We start from the raw sequence: 18,551 nt of genomic DNA on the forward strand, positions 1-18,551 counted from the left end.
AATATCACCTTAAAAGCATAATGCGTTAAGAGTTTTGTTATGTAATGTTAGTTACAGTTGAAACATATACAGTACTTAGGTAACTTTGCTTTGTACTGTAATATTGTTTTGATTAGTTTATTGATTACTTTTATAAGGTTAAAGATATCATCAGTATCAATTCCAACTTACCATGTCATACTCAATCTCTTTCTTTTGAATATCACTTTCTTTATGAATGATGTGTTTCATTCACTTAGTACAGTATAGTTGTACTACTATGGAATTTGTGTGAATATTCCTTCTTAATTCTTTATTATGCTATTAACGTTTAAAACACAAGTGCAATATTAAGAAATTGGTGTTAGTAGGCTACTTTTCTTTTACAGATAATATAGAAAATAGTTTGTACACCACTGTTTTCATCATGCTTATTCATATGCGTAATCCTTCCTCGTTCTATATCTAGCGCTTAATGCCCGCGCACGCCGTCAAGGTCAGAAAAATGCGCCTGTTTTGACATCACTGCCTTGCGTAATGAAGTAATGACGAAACTATGACGTAGCTGTGTAACAGTTATACTGTTTTACACGACGTAGCTATGTAGTGATTATTATTAGTAACGAATTTACACACGACTTATAAACGAGCTACACATTGTATAAGTATAAAATAGTTAAACGTCTGTATATAGTGTGTTTATTAGTAAGACCGTTAAAATTTAACGTGTTACCATTAACGCTGTGTTTACAGGAATTCTCGAGGCACAGTTTTTGCTTAAGTGTTATGTGATTTTTTCAATACCATGCAAAGATTGCAGAGAAACGTTTTCAAGAACGTGGTAGATTATGGGACCATCCGATATGAAAGGAGCGATATTTTTATTGAGTGTTACGCACAGTTTATAAGAATTTAGAGGATATTACTGAACGCATTTCATAAAATCGGCAATGAATAGCGACGAACTTAACTAGATTTGCATTTTCGACTTCTCTATACTGATCTACTCCTTGTGGGTTGAAAGTAAAGAAAATTTCACACAGTAAACGTAGCAATACTTAGAGTTGGCATTAATTATCAGAGACTTTCAGGTATGGCGCTCACAATGAGAGGGACAGAGACAGTAAAAAAAACAGAAAAGAGAGAGAGAGAATGGGGGAATGTATAGTGATGACGCAGGAATCCTATTTCATGGGAATACACGTCGTCAGGATCCCTGATAAGTGAAAAATGGTTTTTAGCACAGCGGCTATCTACCCATCTGTCTGTACACAGTTTTTATTAACACTTAAAAACTGGTTTTATCTGTACTCAGTATTTACGAGTTGATGTATGGGGAAATTATGCACATAAAATTTACGAGTTTTTATATTGCAATGACAATATCTTGTACTAAGGTCTAATGCAAAAGTAGCAACATATAATCGACCCTAACGAATTTCATACTCGTCTTTGCTCAAGTGAAGTGTTCCGAAAGTGCGTTCTCATCAAGGTTGTTACTGTTGGCGATATCAGACATCGGATTCTAGGGCAAATGCCTATTTTGTTTCTTTAGGAGAAAAGTAAAAGTAATTATTAATATTTGTGTTTCATGGAAATTGAAAGGTATTCAAAGAGTTTTATAGTGCCCTAAAATGCCCTAAAACGGTTATTAGAGCCTAATTTATTAATATTCGCCTAAAAATACCTAACTCACTGTAAAGTTTCGCATTTTACTCTTAATTTTCATAATTTATACATGCATTCACTGCGAAATTTAAGGCATTTAAAAAGTGGAAAGTTTGCTTCACACCGGCCATGAAAACCATTGATAAAGGAAACAAAATGTTTTGAATCTCACGACACTCGCAATAGATTTCACCGAATTTAACATGTTTGGAGGCATAAATGCCGACAAAGAACCAACCTTAGTTTTGAAGCAGGCAACAATCACAACATGTGCTGCTACCGATTCAGAGATATACTATACTATAAAAATGACTGTTTTCGGTCTGAAACCGATTAGCTGCACTGCCCTTCAGAGTGTCATAAAATCACAATTTTTGGAGAAAGAGTGTTTTTGAAATATTTATGAAAAGTCGTAAAACTGCGAATTAGTAGGGTAAACCGTTACAAAATATTTAAAAGAATGGCCCTCCTAGTGTTAACACTACCAGGAAATGCAACAATAAGTGGAACATTGTATTTTTGTCCAATTGAATCTCAATAACAACGGTTCATTTGAATGCTCGTTAACAGTTGCTCTTTCCCTCGCCTTATTTGTGTTGAGAAGTTTTGAGCGGTAGGACGTTTTCCTGTGAAGTTTAACGCGATAATGCCGAAAAATATAAGTGCAAAATCTACATTGATCCGGCAATGGCTAACAGAATATTCAGAATTCACTTATGATAGAAAAATAATATTCTGCAAGATTTGTAGCAAACAGGTATGTAACAATAGTTGAAATATATAAATTCTATTAATTTTAATGAGTAGGCCTATAATATTTATACATTGACTGAGCTATCCCGAGGTATAATTCTTTTTAAGACCACTACACTTTAACCTTTTAAATTCCGATAGTTAAAGTATTTGCAGGTCATTAAAATTTTGATTGTTCGAACCCACTAACTTTGTGATAGAAATACGGCAATACAACAATTAGGATTTTATTTTAATTCAGTTTACTTTACATTTTTAGATTTCGCAAGAAAAGAAGTGCCACCTAAAGCAGCATGTGCAAGGAGCGGCTCATAAGGCTAAAGCTCAGCAGAAAAATCAACTGCAACAAACTTTACTAACACAGCCTACTTCATCCAATCTCAGCAGCAATTTCTATGCTGATTTAACCAGAGCGTTTGTTGCTGCTAACATTCCCTGGAATGCAATTGAAAATCCGGTTTTAAGACAGATTTTACAAAAATACTGCAAACAAAATATCCCATCTGAGTCGACCCTAAGAAAAAATTACTTAGACAGAATATACAATGAAACTTTAGCTTCCATTCGGGAGGATATAGGTGATTCTTATATATGGGTCTCTGTGGATGAAACCTCAGATCCTATGAATAGGTATATAGCAAATATGGTAGTAGGAAAACTTAGTCCTGATGGATCTTCGATTCCACATCTCGTATGTGTTAAGGAACTTTCGAAAGTGAATAGCCAAGCCATTGCTTATTTTGTAAATAAAGGCCTACAGTCTTTATACTCAGGTAATATAGACGATTCTAAAGTTCTGTTGTTTTGTACTGATGCTGCCTCATACATGGTTGCTGCAGCTCCACTTCTTAAAACATTTTATCCTAACCTCACGCATGTAACCTGTCTAGCACATGGCCTTCACAGGGTTTCTGAAACAATCCGGAATGAATTTCCTCTTGTCAATTCGTTTATTTCTAACACAAAAAAATGTTTTTGTAAAGCCCCATCCAGGATTTCAATATTCAGAGAGAACTTTCCAGATATCCCACTCCCACCTCAGCCGGTTGTTACATGATTGAGAACCTGGATTCAGTCAGTGGTGTATTATTCTAAGTATTTTAAAGAAGTGGTCACAGTTATTGATAATTTACCTGAAACTGATAGTGCAGCGTGTGTGAAGGCAGTGAAAGATTGTCTGAATGACTCACGAGTGAAAAACGATATTACCTACATAAAATCAAACTTTTCTTTCATACCTGCAAGCATTGAACAATTAGAACGTGAAAAACAATCTCTTTGTAGCCAAATAGCAATAGTAAAGGAAGCTCAAGTGAACATACATTCTGCTTTGGGCGAAACTGGGGAAAAAAGTTAAAAATAAGTGGGACAACGTATTAAATAAGAATATAGGATTTTCATTGTTGGAAAAAGTATCAAGAGTGATATCGGGGGAAAGTGTAAATGTTCCAGCAAGTATTGATGTTTCTATTGTACCTAATTTAAAATTTGCGCTTCTCACATCAGTTTCGGTTGAAAGAAGTTTTTCTGCTTCCAAAATGATTCTCAGTGACAAAAGGCAAAGGTTAACTGTGGAGAATTTAGAAAAAATTCTGGTGGTGTACTGTGCAGATAATTATAATAAAGTCTGAGCATGGAACTGAATTTCAATATCTTAAAATGAGTAATCTTGATATCAATAATCATTATTTCATTAGTTTCAATATATTAAATTTGTGCAGCTCTGTTTATAAATATAATATAGTATTCTTTTTTAATGTTTAAACATACTTTTTTGTGCGTATTTTAGTGTATAACTAAACATTTCAGTGAAAGAAATAAGTATGATACCTTGATGTGCCTATAATGCCTATTTTCATTAAAATAGAGCCTAATTTTACAAATTTTGAGCTTATTTTAGGCGCCTAAAACTGCAATTTTTAGTGCCTAAAAATCCGATGTCTAGATATAATTATACAGTTTTTATGTTATTTCTAGGTGAAAGTATGAAAGTAGAGTATCCCTCTGTAGTGTAATCGAGATCAGAGACTTGAGATGACACACAACGTGGGACGCGGTTGTTACTTAAACAATTAATGGAAACAGAAAGTCACAAGACCTTCATTTTTTATTCTTCAATTAATTTTTCTACATATAAATATTTACAAGTCTCCAGGTATTGATCAAATTCCAGCAGAATTAATACAAGAAGGTGGAAGCGCATTATCTAGCGAAATTTATAAACTTGTACTTGCAATTTGGGAAAAGGAAATTGTACCAGATCAATGGAAGGAGTCCATAATCATACCTATTTTTAAGAAGGGGGACAAGATTAACTGTAGTAACTTTCGAGGAATATCACTTTTGTTAACGTCGTACAAAATTTTGTCGAATATCCTTTTGAGAAGATTAACTCCATATGTAGATGAAATTATTGGGGATCATCAGTGTGGTTTTAGGCGTAATAGATCTACTATTGATCAGATTTTTTGTATTCGACAGATATTGGAGAAAAACAGGGAGTATAAGGATACAGTACATCAGTTATTTATAGATTTAAAAAAGGCGTATGACTCGGTTAAGAGAGAAGTTTTATACGATATTCTTATTGAATTTGGTATTCCCAAGAAACTAGTTCGATTAATTAAAATGTGTCTTACTGAAACTTACAGCAGAGTCTGTATAGGCCAGTCTCTATCTGATGCTTTTCCAATTCACTGCGGGCTAAAGCAGGGAGATGCATTATCACCTCTACTTTTTAACTTTGCTCTAGAATATGCCATTAGGAAAGTTCAGGATAACACAGAGAGTTTGGAATTGAACTGGTTACATCAGCTTCTTGTCTATGCAGATGACGTCAATATGTTAGGAGAAAATCCACAAACGATTAGGTAAAACACGGAAATTCTACTTGAAGCAAGCAAAGCGATAGGATTGGAAGTAAATCCCGAAAAGACTAAGTATATGATTATGTCTCGTGACCAGAATATTGTACGAAATGGAAATATAAAAATTGGAGGTTTATCCTTCGAAGAGGTGGAAAAGTTCAAATATCTTGGAGCAACAGTAACAAATATAAATGACACTCAGGAGAAAATTAAACGCAGAATAAATATGGGAAATGCCTGTTATTATTCGGTTGAGAAGCTTTTGTCATCTAGTCAGCTGTCAAAAAATCTGAAAGTTAGAATTTATAAAACAGTTATATTACCGGTTGTTCTGTATGGTTGTGAAGCTTGGACTCTCACTTTGAGAGAGGAACAGAGATTAAGGGTGTTTGAGAATAAGGTTCTTAGGAAAATATTTGGGGCTAAGAGGGATGAAGTAACAGGAGAATGGAGAAAGTTACACAATGCAGAACTGCACGCATTGTATTCTTCACCTGACATAATTAGGAACATTAAATCCAGACGCTTGAGATGGGCAGGGGATGTAGCACGTATGGGCGAATCCAGAAATGCATATAGAGTGTTAGTTGGGAGGCCGGCGGGAAAAAGACCTTTGGGGAGGCCGAGACGTAGGTGGGAAGATAATATTAAAATGGATTTGAGGGAGGTGAGATATGATGGTAGAGACTGGATTAATCTTGCTCAGGATAGGGATCAATGGCGGGTTTATGTGAGGGCGGCAATGAACCTCCGGGTTCCTTAAAAGCCAATAAGTAAGTAAGTAAATAAGTAAGTAAGTAAGTAAGTAAGTAAGTAAGTAAGTATATATTCATTACTTAGCTACTTGATAATAATAATAATAATAATAATAATAATAATAATAATAATAATGTCCTTTCTCTCAGAAGACCAATAACAGGTCGAAACATGTAAACCAGGTACGACAGAATTTAACACGAGAAAGTCATAAAATACATACTCGTATTCCGAAGTGATATAGTGTTAAAAGTTGTGTAATCAAGATGTAGGCCTATATATGAGCTATTGCATCTCAAATCGACCGAAATATAGAGAAAATTGACCTTACAATTTCTAATACAATGAAACTTTTTTTGTACGTAGAGAACTGTGATTCAAAGTTTGAAGCATCAGAACTTCATAGTGTTTAAATTAAAAATATTTAAATTTATCGTATTTTCATAAAATTAGCAATTTTAAACTGTTGTAGCTCCGAAACCCTTTCACCCAATGATAAAAATCATGGTTTATTTTGATACTGAGAAATTAAAGTTTATATTGATATATAAACAGATTTTCTTACTTTTTATGGAAATGGAGAAATTTTGATTTTTCCTCATTAAGACGCCTTTGGCTACAAAAAAATATAAAAAAAATATATAGTTAGATTCCGCATTGCAAGTACAAATAAACACATATTTTTTACTGATGGTATGTTGATAAAGTATTGAAAATATCAAATAAAGAAAATAAATAGTAAGCGCGTGAACTAACCAGCTGACTGTGAGGCGGGAGCTAAGCCGAGACAAACAAGGCCAGGAGACAAACACGTGATCTGCCGTGTAGCAGCGCATGGCTGTGCTAGCTTTATCACAGGTTTTCATAAACACAGGAGTAAAATTACGCCCAACGCTCGCTTATCTTCAGCTCTCGGCCAGTGTGTGCGGTACTGCGCCGTTCAAGTCTAGGCGTGTGAAAATAATCTATTTAATACCCTCGAAACTTATTGCCGTACTACTAAGCAAACAATTCCGAATCCCTCTTAATAATGCAAGGTTTTTTCCTCTATATTTTTTTTACATTTTTACAAATGGCCAAAAAGCCTAAATCAAGTAAAATCAGATTATCTTTGTCTCTGTGTACAATAAATATAAGGATTACTTCTTAACATAACCTACCAAATGTCAGCTTCAAAATGAGCTCTCGTTCAATGTTCTGCAGTAAATGGTTCCAGAGTTCTGAGCGCTGAAAGAGGCTTGTTTTTATAAAATACGCTAAATTTGTCGCTCAATAATATGAAAACTGTTTGACTTTCGATAGTATATTTTTGAAAATGCACTCCCCTCAGCACCTCGTATAAGTAGGGAAAAAATTAGAGTATAAAAAATGCGAGGTTTTTTACTGATCGATTTCATATGGAATAGCCCATATGTCCTTTCTCTCTTGGCAGTGCATAGGGCTTCGATAAAGCAACGCCAGGGAATCTTGATTCGAGCGAAGACCATTAGCACACTCCAAGTCTTCCCCTCCTCTTATCTTCTGTTCAATTTCTCCTTTTTTTTGACCATGGAGATTCCAAATCAATGCTCATTTTTCAACTGTAGGGTAAACTCATCTAATTCCGTGATAATAAGATTTTATTACTATTATTTTCATATGAAGACACAAAATAATATTGTTTATTACTGTAAACATTTGTTCAAACGTCGTAATATGACAATGCGTGAAGTAATAACTGATAGCTGTGTTTACGTAGAGAGAAAAAAAAATTAAAATCATCACTCACATTTCATTTAATTCCGTCATATTTCACTTAATTCCGTGACACTGTAACCTTAATTCCGTGACACAATAGTGTACATAAAATAAAGACAGAAAAATCTTACACTGTGACCTTGAACATTAACATGAACGTAATTATCCTAATTAAAGTTATTCATTATTCATATAATCAACTTGAATCATCACGATCAACATCAGAAGTGGCACAACTATCACACATAAAACATCAACATCAGATTCTGCAATTTGACACTTCTCATGATATGTTTTCCCACAGAATGAGCAAGCAATCCAATTTGCATTATTTCGTTTTTTGACGTCAGCATTATAGGATCCGTTACAAACTCTACAGACCCAATTTTCATCGTTAGAACAGGCTCGTGATGTGGATGGCTTTCCTTGAGAAGATTTTGTAGACTTCTGCGGTGAAGCATCAGCTGGAGGTTTGGTTGGTAGCGTAAGGCACTTGGCTCTGACATCTATTTTGCGGTTAACCGTTCTCTTTTTCTTTGATGGATCATATGTGGGTATTGTCAACAAATCTGTTACAGTCTGACGTCGTTTCTCTTGTGTTCAAACAGGCAACTGAACAGAATCATTTTGTTGTGATGAAACAGACAGCTGAGCAAACTCTTTCTTCTGGAAGGTCACCCTGCGTTTGTTGACTTCCAGGAGTTGGCTTGTCTTTTAATTTGCTAGCTGTAAGGGCTTCATCTGTCAAAGAAGACGGGTTGAATGGATAAACTCCCGTTTTAGAAAACTCTGAACGGATATTTGTTAATGTCATTGCCTTCTCATATGCCAAACTGAACAACTTTTGCAAGTCAAATCGTGTTGGTGCAACATTGGAGTTCGTCATATGAAAGTTCTCCAACTCATTTCTAAAGCGTGCTTCAAGGGACGATAAACACTGACACCTAATGGTTGCAGAATATGGCTGTTATGAGAGGGCATGGTGAAGAAGACGACCTTGTTTTCTCAGGACCTACGTAACTTCCATGTGAGTCCATCAACAAAAGGAAAGGTCTGCTTGGAGGGATGTTCTTCACAAAGTGACGCATCCAATCAAGAAAGAGATCACAATTGATCCACCCGTTTGCCGAGATTCAGATACTCGGTTATCTTTAAGAATCTAGGAAGATAAAGCTTGAGACCAGTTCCTGACTAAAAAATGTCTGAGAGTTCCGAGAACCGAACCCACATGCGGATCAGAGAACAGAGTGCTGAACCCTATGCGAAGATGGTCATTATTAAATATGTATATCATATGCAAAATTTTCTTCATTTTAATTGGCGTTAATATTCGATTACTTAATATAAATTATCTAATTATTATAAATAAATATTATATAATTAATTAATATAGATGACAACTAGTCGTACAGGCCATATGACGTTCATTTAACGAGTTTTCATTTTCTGTTGACTTAATTCCGTGATACAGTAAGGCAGCCAAATGTTAAAAATTCTTAAGAAGTTGTGCAGACAACTTAAGGTTTGTAGACTAAATTATATAAGTTAACTGACAACTGTGTACACATTCTAAATCTTCAAAGCAATCTCTATAGAAATATATATTTATACACACGTATAATTATGCACATACCTGTTTTTTTTAACTTATTTTAGGATACGACACCAGCACAACTGAAACCAAGCTTCTTAGCAAGGGCGCACTAAGAAATGACTTCCTGTTAGCAGTGCACTTGTTCCCAGAAGCCTAAACTTCTTGAGACGGTAGCTGATTAGTGCTCCTATTCATTGAAAAAACTACCAACAATTTGTCATGTACACATAATTCAGTGATATTCATTATATTCAGTATAACGGAATTACATGAGTCACGGAATTAGATGAGTTTACCCTATATCTTGATCTTCACGCAGAATATGTTCAATTCCTGTTTATTTTCATGTCCAATATTACTTTATCATATATCAGTAATTAATTTATTCTTTTGTTACTTCACTGCCAAAAAAAAAAAAAAAGAGGAACATTTAAAGATTTTGAGGGACACAGCACAGCATGAAACTGAGTCGTAATTCTACTGTATTCCTTTTCTTATAAATACAGAAATTCTTTTATTACAAAGATTACAATTTGCAACAGCCAACATTTGAACCATCAACGAAAAACAGAAGCAGAAGAAGAGGGAAGTGATAATTCGCGTCGAGCAATGCTACCAACACTAATTTTACTGCATAAATTTAGGTTGTAAAGTTTATAACCTAGACGGCAGTATGGACAATATATTATTATCATTATCGAAACAATCGAAAACCTGATCTAAGGAATCACAGCCTGCCCGAACGCATCCGTTGCCTGCTAATACTGCCTGCTCATTCACTGGTCAAACATGTAACATGAACAGGAAAAAAATTGCCGCCAGATGGCATCTTCTAATAGCTTTGAAGTCGCTTGTTGATATAGGTCTTATGTTTTATGTTTATATTATGTGATTAAAATATTACTTTGTTTTGAGACTCCAATAGCTTCATTAATCCATTATATTCTTTGCTCTTGAAATAAGACGAAATACAACAAGACATGCATAATTTAAAATATGAAAGCCAATGATTTTATTTTTATTTTATTGAGTTATTTTACGATGCTGTTTCAACATCTAGGTTATTTAGCGTCTGAATGAAATGAAAGTGATAATGCCGGTGAAATGAGTCCGGGGTCCAGCACCGAAAGTTACTCAGCATTTGATCGGATTGGATTGAGGGAAAACTCCGGAAAAAACCTCAACCAGGTAACTTGCCCCGACCGGGATTCTAACCCGGGCCACCTGGTTTCGCGGCCAGACGCGCTGACCGTTACTCCACAAGTGTGGACCAAGCCAATGATTGCTCAGTTACAAAAGCCCCTATGTGACAGAATTAAAAACAGTTTTCAAATTAAAATTGCAAACTACATAGGCCTATTAACAGAACTTTTCATATAACTTATTAATTAAATATGCCTTAATTAAAATATGTCTTCATAAACCTATTGATTTTCCATCTCAAAATTTGTTTTTAGACTTTCATGTACTTAACGTAAGACAAATTTATTATATTGTATTAATAAAATTCATATATAAAAATCGAAATAATTTTGAATTGTATTCTCATAGTTATGAAACAAAAAGTATGAATTCTTTAAGATTGTTTGAACCAAAATGCAACACTATTACAGTATTTAATCATAGTAGTAATTTAGGACCAAGAATATATAACAAATTTATATTTAAATATCCTAATCTTGTCAATTCTAATAGTTCTAGTATTAAATTAAAAAAGTTATGTATGGATTTTATAAAAATTGAAAAATTGTAAATTTAAATTTATATACTATAATTGCATAGTAGACATAAGACAAATTGTATTGTATAATTATTAATTTCAATTCAGGAATCCGCCTCTGAGCACGAGTTCTCCTCTTTCAGGGGCGAGCTGAAGTTTTTTCTATATATAATATATGTTATAATTATTAGCAAAATAATAAATAAATAAATAATTAAATAAACTTCTAAGATTAATTAATTATTTTCGCTCTTAAAAAATACACGAGACCATGATCTGTTCATATGCTACCATTTCTTGGTAACTTACAAAAAATATATGAACTTTACTGTAGGTTTACCTGTCCCACCCAGGACAATTTAGAAAATTCGAGGGGAGGGTGTTACCCTAGTCTAGAGAATCGTCCATAGTTAAGTGCATGTGCCTGACCTTGATGTTGCAGCCCAGGATGAGCGCGGCGGGCAGCAGCAAGGTGAGAGACGTGTAAACCGCGGAGTACCAGATGGCGCCGTCGCCCAGCGTGAAGTCCGGAGCGCAGCCGGCCAGGCCCGGGTTGTAGTTATAAGGGGCCACGAAGAAGAGGGGCGGCAGGCAGAGGAGGAAGGCCAGCAGCCAGGCGGCGCCCAGCCCCATGGCCACCTTGCGCGCGTTCACCATGGCGCCGTAGTGCAGCGGGGCCGAGATGGCGTAGTAGCGGTCGCAGTTGAGGCCGCACACGGTCCACAGCGCCACCGGGTGCAGCAGCGTGAAGAGGAAGCCGTGCAGGCTGCAGGGCGCGCCCAGGCCCACCCAGCTCCAGCCGCGCAGCAGGCTGGGCGCCGAGAAGAAGAGGAAGAGCGCGCAGAGCAGCGAGTCCACCACGCCCAGGTGCAGCAGCAGCAGGTTGTTGGCCGTCTGGACCTGCGGAGCACGCCCTGCGTTACACACTGTGTGTTCAAAGTTAATATAATAATAATAATAATAATAATAATAATAATAATAATAATAATAATAATAATGTTTTATTTTCGCTGGCAGAGTTAAGGCCATAAGGCCTTCTCTTCCACTCAACCAGCCTTAATCAATACAGGCCATAAGGCCTTCTCTTCCACTCAACCAGCCTTAATCAATACAATACCAGTCTTACTAATACACCGTGTATAGTTTTTATACGAGACTTATGCAGAATTGAGGCAGAAAACGTTACTAATAAACCGTGAATAAGCTATGCATGTATAAACAGGCTGTAACTATACAATGGGAATTGCTTTGCAGTAGTTATATACACGAAACCCCTTGTTTAAGCGTAGTATATATGCTGTAGCGTGTACTCTTTGACCAAAATGTAGTGTGGTAATCGATTAGAGCCAGTTGTACTATCGATATTTAACACGCCACACTAGAGCGCTCTACCAGATCCAGTAGAGAACCTCAGATATTCTATTGCCTTTCGTAACGAAGTAATGACGAAACTATGACGTAGCTGTGTAACAGTTATACTGTTATACACGACGTAGGTAGTGATTATTAGTAAGGAATTTACACACGACTTATAAACGAGCTACTCACTGTATAAGTATAAGATAGTTAAACGTCTGTATATAGAGTTTTTATTAGCAAGACAGTACATATTTAAATTACGAATATTTACACTACACTTAAAAGGTTCTCCAGCAATATTCTTCAGTTAAGTTAACGACTAGTAGACTACATATTTATTTAAATTTAGATAAACCTATATGGTAAAGTAGTAACTTAATTTATGAGCTAATTTAATTCAATCAATTATAATTAATTTGAGGTTTGAGATAGCTAGTAAAATGATGAAAATTAATTTAATATAAGCTTACTAGGACTATGTTACAGGGAGAAAACAAATATATACTATATATAAATCTAAAATATATTTATATAATGAGAATATTAATGTAATTGCCGTTAGAGGTTTTGTAATCTATTTAGAGAAATTAATGATAATAATAGGAATGGATAGATGTTAGTTTCATTACAATATGTAATAAATATTAATCAACAATTAATTTGTTAAGTAAGAATTTATGTAATTTTGACCTAAATTAAGTTATTGTCCAACAACCCCTTACATCACTCGGTAGCGAGTTCCAATTTCTAGCAACTGAAACTGTATAAGATGAAGAATATAAAGATATCCCACGTTTCCGAACAAGCCAAAAGTATAGTGACTTACAACATAGTTGCTCGCCAACAATATACAAGGCGATTCACAGGATTGACCGTCCTTTACAGAGCTCATTTCTGAAGACATTTTGAACAAAAATTGTCATATAAACATAGTTCCTATTGAATAATTTCGAGGGAAAAATTGTTCCGGGGCCGGGTATCGAACCCGGGACCTTTGGTTAAACGTACCAACGCTCTCCCACTGAGATTTCTTTAATTGGCAAGTGTTCTGAATATTTTGCAATTCAGTTTGAATAATTTTTCAGAAAGGTTTCAAGGTACAATCTCAACACACACATTATGGTTATATACATCTTTTGGACACAGAAAAGGCGTGTAATAACTGGATAATAAGAATATGGACACAAGCAAATTAGATAAGTATAGATTAAAGATTGTAAGCATCTCTTCACATAGTATTTTACATGGATTTTTTAGTTTTATTTTTGTATATAGTGAAGACCTGCAATTGTATATATGTGTATGCATTGTAATAACACGTTTGTGTTTTTAACTAATTGACAATAAGGGTATATTTACATAAGAAAAGAAATATTGATGTCCCCAAACCATGTTGATTTTAACATGTTTTATGTTTATCAATGTATCTTGCATTTTTGATCATAGAGGCACATGTACTTATTTAGAGATGATATTGCAGCATAAAAAGTTGTATCTGATGATGTCGGCATGACCGACGAAAACGTTAATACAGTATTAAATTATGTAATATAAGGATTTGTACCTTACACATATAGAAAGTAAAGTCATTGACTGAAAATAAATCTTTGTATTGTAAGTATTATGAAGCTAAAACTGTTCTGTGAACTCCTTAGTTCCTTCGTACAGACATCTTTTTCTATTTTTAACTAGAAAATCACATTGTTCTTACGCACTTATCACAACAATTATTACAAACCACACCACTTCCACCGACTTAATTATTTGCAGTTTTGCATTCTAATTTACAGTCTTGGAGAGTTTACAACACATTTTTTATACAGTGATGCAGCTGAAATCTGCCATGTGCGTGATGCTCTGACAAGTTGGTATACTTCCTCACAAACCACTCATCCTCCTGCCCATCCTGAATTTCAAAAACAGTGGGACGTTATGTTTTCCCACTCCTTTCTTCTTTCACATCCGAACAAGACATTGCACGTCTCCTAGCTCTTCAAGAGAGTGAGTCTGGAGCTTGGTTACACGCATTACCTTCTCCTCACATCGGCACCCTAATAGATAGTACATCCTTTAAAATCGCAATAGCTTTACGCCTTGGTTGTAAACTCTGCCAGCCACACCAATGTATTTGCGGGGGAATTGCTGATATTTACGGTCATCATGCATTCAGCTGTGCGAGGAGCAAGGATCGCATTCCCAGACATACATCACTCAATGATATCATTAAAAGATCTCTGACTTCTTGTGGCATCCCGTCTCTTTTGGAACTACCAGGTATTAGTCGCGCAGATGGTAAACGACCCGATGGTCTCACCTTAATTCCATGGTCTAGAAGAAAATCTTTAATTTGGGACTCCACTTGCGTTGACACTCTAGCTCCATCTCACTTACCGAATACCTCCAGACGCGCAGCATCTGCTGCTGAATTAGCCGTGAAGAAGAAAGTCAATAAATATGCTCATCTTTTAGACAACTATATCTTTGTCCCATTTGCTGTGGAGATCTTCGGTCCTTGGAGTCATGACGCTAAAGTTTTGGTATCTCAAATCGGCCAAATTTTGATCTCCATTACTGGTGATCGCCGTTGCACTACTTATTTGCGTCAACGCTTAAGTATTGCTATTCAACGCGGAAATGCAATGAGCGTTTTGGGTACTCTTCCGGAGTCCAGCCCTTTGGACGAACTTTTTCTCCTGTAAAATTTTTTATCTCTATGTAAATGTTTATATTTAGTGTTTATATATGTGTAATTGTAACGGTGATAATATTGTTAATCCAATAATTTTTTATTTATTTATTTTTTCATAAGTGTATATTATTTTTGGGAGTGTTTTTGTAAGTAATTTTATGAGGTTGTTATTGATATGCTGATAAATTATTTGTAATGATATTTCAATCGACAAATATGTTCTTTAGTGATATAAATATTACCTTTTTTAGGTATACATATATTACAGATGATAAAGACACAAGTGTTAATACCTGTAGAAGACGAACTTTGTTTTATTTGATTTCTGTGGTAGTAAATTAGTAAACTGTATTTATAAATTTCTTCAATAGTTAATGCATTTTTAAAAAAATGTCGCTGTCCGCTTGAGAACACTTGGCCGCACGCTTGTGAACGGCACTCGTCGCTCTACGTAACTGCATACGGCTATCTTTGATTTTCGTAGCGATCGCGCTGGCTGCTGACTGCACGCTGACCAAGATCACGCGTTCACAGCAATGCGTTCCAATAACGAAACGTAACTCTGTAAATATTGAGAATAGGACCCATGTTTATATGACATTTTTTTCTCAGAATGTCTTCGGAAATAAATTCCGTAAAGGAAGGTAAATCCTCGTGAATCACCCTTTATGTGTGATTATACGGATGATGGAAGTACAGAATGATCTCCCCGATTTCAACAGGCCACCATGCGCTTGAGTGGCATATATCTTTGAGCAGCACAAGCCATGCCGTTTCAGTTGCCATCGTGACATGGACAGGTGAACATCGTGCATTTTTATTTTGATGTACCGAAGTACATATGATATTTCCATGCAGATATTCTGCTTTCTCAGATGATGAGAGAGAGATGGAACGGAGAAAAATTCTCTCCGGCGCCGGGATTTGAACCCGGGTTTTCAGCTCTCCGTGCTGATGCTTTAACCACTAAGCCACGCCGGATACAATCCCGACACCGTTGAGAATCGTCTCAGATTAAGCTCCATCTCTTGGGTTCCCTCTAGTGGCCGCCCTCTGCACTACGTCATAGATGTCTATGCACGCAGGACCGAAGTCCATACATGTGTAGAGGTGCACTCAGATGAGTGACTGGTTGGCCGGGGTCCGACGGTATGGGCGCCGTCTTTAAATCACAAAGTGATTTATTACGCATATCATATTTATTTTGATGTACCGAAGTACATATGATATTTCCATGCAGATATTCTGCTTTCTCAGATGATGAAATTGTGTCGGGATTGTATCCGGCGTGGCTTAGTGGTTAAAGCATCAGCACGGAGAGCTGAAAACCCGGGTTCAAATCCCGGCGCCGGAGAGAATTTTTCTCCGTTCCATCTCTCTCTCATCATCGTGCATTTTGTTTTTGAGCATTTTTTTTACCCAGCATTTGCTCATATTGGGTTCAGGGAAAACCCCGGAAAAACCTCAACCAGGTAACTTGCCCCGACTGGGAATCGAACCCGGGCCACCTGGTTTCGCGGCCAGACGCGCTAACCGTTACTCCACAGGTGTGGATTCTGTATTATAACATGAACACAATATAATATAATAGTAATATGCGTTACAAGAGCGGTATGTTGAAGTTTTCATGTTCGAGGAAAAGTTTGAAAACGCGAAACGTACCGTAATTGAGTTTTTTTAATTTCCGAGAATTGAAAGAAAACATACCGCTCGTGTATCGTACATTATTTTGTGCGAAGATCGTTTATTACATACCTGAAAGAGGAATTTCTAATTAGTTGCAATGAACTCTCCATCTTGGTTTCTGTTCAATGACGGCAAATTTGCAAAACAAAAATACCTATCTTCAACATTTTTGCTTTAAAATATTTTCTGTGTTTACTATACTCCAGCAGGCCGTGATATACGTCTGTCTTTTTTTCCCCCAGTCTATGGAATCTTGATTTTTTCACGGCTTCCTTAATGTTACTTGCATCACGAATGCAGTACCGGTAACTTTAGTGGAGTTGTAGAGTTTCCTTAATTTTTGCAAATATTTAAAAACAATAATTAACAGTGCAATTTAGGTGGAATTGCAGTAGTAAGTTCCCCATTTATAATTATTACTATATTGAATATCCCTAAAAATAATATGTTAAAAGCCTAAAGCAGTAAAATCAATATGTCACTTAAGCGGTAAGAAGAGGGAAATTATTATGTGTGTTAGGTTGGGAATACTGAATGTGGAATTTTAGACTTTCCGCGGATTGGTTTTGTGCGGAAACCAAGCAAATACGCACAATCTCGCACAAAATAAATTGTATAAAGTCCGCCGAGGTAGCTCCATGGTAACGTATCTGCCTTTAAGCTAGCGGGCCCGAGTTCGATTCCCGGCGGAGTCAGAAAGTTTCGTGTAAAATTTCTACCTCGGGACTAGGAGAGGTGACAGTGCATAACTTCTAATCACTAGATTGTGGACCAATATGCGTGTGCTAAATCCAAAATCTCTCTGCAGTTCATATGAAGAGAAGGTATAATATATCACTGTTGATAATGCTTCGTCCGTCGTTCATCTTGGAACCCCCTTGGTGCTATTCGACAGGAGTAGGATGTGCAGGCACCAGGGTTCCTTTTCCTCTCTCATGTTTGAATATTGCACGACCTAGTGGTCGGTACTATGAATGTACTGTATGCATTTTTTTTAAATATATTTTGTTTGATTTACTTATAGGCCTACTTAAACACAAATTACCTGTACCCCTATGTAGTTTCGCATTATGCGTGCCTGACATCCTTTGCAGCTAAAGTATAAAGGTGCAGGAGGGGTGGAAGTAAAAAGAAAGGCACCAGCATAAGGAAGGGGAAAGGTTCTGTAGGTATTCGACAGATATACCCATATGAAAGAAACGTAAAACCTCTTACCGGTTTTTTTTAACGAAATCGGTTATTTTATCTCTCACTATATCTCGCCAAAATACTTACTTACTGGCTTTTAAGGAACCCGGAGGTTCATTGCCGCCCTCACATAAGCCCGCCATTAGTCCCTATTCTGAGCAAAATTAATCCATTCTCTACCGTCATATCCCACCTCCCTCAAATCCATTTTAATATTATCTTCCCACCTACGTCTCGGCCTCCCCAAAGGTCTTTTTCCCCTCCGGCCTCCCAACTAACACTCTATATGCATTTCTGGATTCGCCCATACGTGCTACATGTCCTGCACATCTCAAACGTCTGGATTTAATGTTCCTAATTATGTCAGGTGAAGAATACAATGCGTGCAGCTCTGCGTTGTGTAACTTTCTCCATTCTCCTGTAACTTCATCCCTCTTAGCCCCAAATATTTTCCTAAGAACCTTATTCTCAAACACCTTTAATCTCAGTTCCTCTCTCAAAGTGAGAGTCCAAGTTTCACAACCATACAGAACAACCGGTAATATAACTGTTTTA

General features: G+C 36.3%; 2 non-coding genes across 2 annotated transcripts; one reads left to right on the forward strand and one right to left on the reverse strand.

The window, feature by feature from the left end:
• Nucleotides 1-16,031: 16,031 nt before the first annotated feature.
• On the reverse strand, nt 16,032-16,103 carry TRNAS-GGA (transfer RNA serine (anticodon GGA)). The gene has a single exon. It is a non-coding gene; the product is annotated as a tRNA-Ser (tRNA).
• Nucleotides 16,104-16,404: 301 nt separating this feature from the next.
• On the forward strand, nt 16,405-16,476 carry TRNAS-GGA (transfer RNA serine (anticodon GGA)). The gene has a single exon. It is a non-coding gene; the product is annotated as a tRNA-Ser (tRNA).
• The last annotated feature ends 2,075 nt before the right edge of the window (nt 16,477-18,551 follow it).

This window comes from Periplaneta americana, chromosome 15 (assembly GCF_040183065.1).
Source record: "Periplaneta americana isolate PAMFEO1 chromosome 15, P.americana_PAMFEO1_priV1, whole genome shotgun sequence".
NCBI lineage: Eukaryota > Metazoa > Arthropoda > Insecta > Blattodea > Blattidae > Periplaneta > Periplaneta americana.